Below are 3,810 nucleotides of genomic sequence, written 5' to 3'. Positions count from 1 at the left end.
TTGTAAAATATCAGTCTCGGCATCATTTTGATTAGTAAGTAACCTGAATATATATCGTAGTATCTCAGTTATAGCTAAAGCAAGATGTCTTGTAAAGTCTGTTTTTATTGGCCAGCCAAATAGTTCAGTGGATTAAAGCACCTGCAAGCAGGCACAGGGACCAGGGTTTGATCCCCCGGCCTGCCATGCTGGCCCTGCCCTGGGGTGCGCTGAGCGTGGGGGTATGCACCTGTAGTCCCAGCACTTGGGAGGCTGTAAACAGGAGAATCACTATGAGTCCGATCTAGTAGTGAGACCAGACCATGAACTCCCTGTAGACCCTTCCAAAAAAAAAAAAAAAAGTGTTTTTATTGAGGTATGATGATTGGAAGGAAGGTCAGTGTTGGAGAAAGACAAAGAGACCTATGTCAATATCCAGCAATAGGGCCCTTCAGTCCTACTGGCCCACCTGGGAAGCTGAGTCTGAGCTCTGGGGCCTCTACCTAAGAGTGCAGTCTCACTTCTAGTGGCTGCCTTGGCAGTCAGGGCATGGCTGGAGCCTCTTGAGGCAGTCCCTCTTACGCTGGCCTGGCTTCTGACAGCAGTAGCAGATGAACCTCATCATCGCTGAGCTCTTTTTGGAGCCCAAAGAATCAGAGCTGTTTTGAGGCCGAAACAAAGGCAACCATTTTTGATCTCTTTGCTTTCTCTCCCTGGTTTTCTCCCAGCTCCAATTATACGATGCTAAGAAACAGCTGTTATTAAAGTATCAAGTGAGTTATGTAGAGCAAAAGCTATCTTTTATAGCTCTTTTCTAATATCTGGAGGTGACTGCACAATGAATTTATCTGTAAGATTAACCTGTCTCTCTCTTGAATTAGCATCTCAGGAAGTGTCTTAGCAGTGCCTCTATTAAACATTTTAAGAAATCAGAGGTGTGCTTATCTTTTTCCTGGTAAATAGCTAAAATTTAATAATTGAAGGCTTGGTTTTAGTTCTTCTTAGACCTTCAAGAATACATACTTGAAAGAAAAATGTCTTTTCTAGTTTCTATTAGGCCAGCAGGGGTCTGACTGGTTCAGCTCCAGTGGGAACAGGTAGTTCCACTAGCTGTTTATCTCATGGCTATTTAAATTAACAATATGATATTTATCTCTAAATGTAATATCAGCTTGTAATGCTGCCTTTCATTAGAAGTCAAAGCTTGGTTTAAGATTAATATTATGTCTCTCCAATCTAGTTTATAAGTCTGCATGAGGCCCCCAAAGACCTCAATATACTTATCAGGGTTTTTCAAGTTCTGGCTTATTTGTTTTAGGTCAGAGAAAAAAGAACATGAACAGTAAAGGATATTGTTCTTGAGGAGCTTGTCTAAACTTAACTAAGGATGGGTATAGCCTTGTAGAGGCCTGGATTGCAGCTGTTCTAGAAGATTCACCCTCTAGTCTAGAAAGGCAAATAGGGGAAACCTTACTTTCAGTAATGGTGGGTGAGGCTGTGATTAACACTGTCTTGTCCTTAGGCTCCAAAGGTTAAGGAGGAGCAGCTTTGGGCTCCAGGATAGTGAATGCCTCAGGCACCTGAACTGCCTGCTTCTCCTGCAGCTCACATCTATATTTCAAAACTAGGTAACAATGACTTTCTTAATGCAAACAAAATCTGAACATAAGACTCTTTTTAAAACCATTTTGCTTTTTACAGTATCTTTTTAGTTGTAAAATAGTATCATAATTGATACTTCCCTCTGCATTCCATTTGGATTAAATGGCTTTTTCTGCATGTAAGGACCAAACATCTTCTGGTGCCTAATAAAGCACTCTAAAGGAGTAAGAAACTTTGTGAGATAACCTGGAATTTGACAGAAATTACCTTTTGGGTGTCCCCACCTTCTTTCTAATTGATTCCTCCACCCAGGCATCCTTTGAGTAGCCCTCTCCCGAGCAGGTGGATGGATGCTCCTGTTGGAGAGAAGGGAGACAAGATCCCACCAGCCTATCCACCCCCAAACTGGTGCGCAATTCCTATCTCCTGAAGCATCTCACAAACTTTTCACTTACTCTTATTGAATATTTGTAAATATAAGTTACAATTGGTCTTGTGACAGGAATATCCGCAGAAGGAAGCATAGCTATTGCATAAAAGGGTCAATTGGAAGTGAGCGATTTTCAGGCTATAAAGATCTCTTCTAGAGATAGATAGAAAACTACTGACTGGAGGGATTTGGCCCCGTGCACTGAGCCAAGTCTCCAGACACTTGTGTTTTTCATCTAATCACCTAGGTAAACATTTTTAGCAAATGGACAAGATTTAAATTTGAAGCTCGCAGATGAAACTTGTATTTTATCACCTAGCATCATATTTTACATGTTAGTACTTTAAGGCTGACAAAAAAATCTCTTTTTTCCTTAGTTAACAGGTAAGGTACAAATGTAAATCATTCCCCTGATAACTGCTTTATAATGTAAACCATTGTAAGCTGCTGCAGCCTAATTTCTCAGTTAAGTGGTTCTACTGAAAAATTTAGGGAGAACTTCCAGTTTACTAGCAAAGAGAGAAAAAAGTACAATAGGTAAATGGAGATTTTTCAGTGGTCAGGAGCCAGTTTCCGTCAAGGAACCTTTGGGTATGGCCATGACCCCTCAGGTGTTTTCAGTTTCTTTCTTTCTTTCTTTTTTTTTTTTTTTTGGTGAAACCAGGGATTGAACTCAGGCCCTTGCACTTGCCAGGGAAGTGCTTATTTTACTGAGCCACCTCCTTGGCCCCTATTTTCAGTTTCTATTGGCCCATACAACCAGAGACCAATTTCTAGAAAGGAATCTAGCTATCTCTCTGGTGAACATTCCATCAACCATTGGCCTCAATAGGGATTCACCAAAGACAGGCTGGGGAAACCTGTTCTCTGCTTCAGAGTGGCAGCTGCTCTAGGAGCCTTTACTAGCTAGCAGAGTAACCACTGTTTGCCCAAGTTCTATAAGGTATAGTTAAAAGCCTGAACAAGATTACCTAGCACTTTATATTAAAGGTTTTAAAGTCACAACTTAGCTCTTATGCACCCAAATGATAACTAGACCTAAGAAAAAAAGGTTGAGATCCTCCCTCACACTAAATGTGTTTTGGTCCCATAAGCGTGCTGCTTTTGGAGATAGCTCCTTCTGGTGTCACCCAGAAGTTGGTTCTCTCCACTCTGTCTCAGGTTTAGCCTCCCAAAGGAGACCTGCCCAGAACACTAAGCTAGGACATGGCTTTTATATGTGTCCTCCTGGACAGGCATAGTTCCTCTGTCTCCTTTGACCCAGACACAGGGATGTGTCCTTTTTCTAAAATGACTTTCCTGTCTTCAGTATTAACAAATGCTCATTTTCTAAGGGCTTTACTTAGTTAGAACAGTCTAGAGTTTTCCTAATTTTACATGCCTCTAAAAAGGAAAGTACAAAGAGGTGGGAAAATTAGGAGTAAAGTTAAAGAAAGGAAACTGAGGGGCTAGGGAGATGGCTCAGTAGAATAAATGCTTCCCTGGCAAGTGCAAGGGCCTGAGTTCAGTCCCCAATTCCGAAAAAAAAAAAAATTAGGAAACTGAAACAGAGCTGGCCTGACATTTCCTCTAGTATATATAGGGGGATCAGAACCAGTCTGTCCCAGTGAAAACCTGTCCTCCAAGTCTTTAAGAACAGTTGCCAACCGAATGTCATTAAGTTGGCAAAAGGAGTCCCATATTTCATATATAGGCGTGTATATTTTCTAAGTCTGAGCTAGATTTAAAAGTCCCATTTTGGGCTGGTGAGATGGCTCGGTGGTCTGGAACACTTACTTGGAACAAGCTTAGCAAGGCTC

At 41.4% G+C, this 3,810-nt stretch overlaps 1 long non-coding RNA gene across 1 annotated transcript in view; it reads right to left on the bottom strand.

The window, feature by feature from the left end:
* Window positions 1-521: 521 nt before the first annotated feature.
* Window positions 522-3,810, bottom strand: part of LOC111813030 — a 12,880-nt gene continuing 9,591 nt past the window's right edge. Inside the window, exons 2-3 of the long non-coding RNA XR_002818376.1 lie at window positions 3,018-3,021; window positions 522-638 (exon numbers count right to left, since the gene is read on the bottom strand). This is a non-coding gene — a long non-coding RNA (uncharacterized LOC111813030). The remainder of the gene's footprint in view (window positions 639-3,017; window positions 3,022-3,810) is intronic.

The sequence above is a fragment of the Octodon degus genome, unplaced genomic scaffold, assembly GCF_000260255.1.
Source record: "Octodon degus isolate 3935 unplaced genomic scaffold, OctDeg1.0 scaffold00160, whole genome shotgun sequence".
In the NCBI taxonomy this organism is placed as follows: Eukaryota; Metazoa; Chordata; class Mammalia; order Rodentia; family Octodontidae; genus Octodon; species Octodon degus.
Note: the sequence above shows the minus strand (reverse complement) of the source record. Positions and strands in the feature narration are given on the sequence as shown.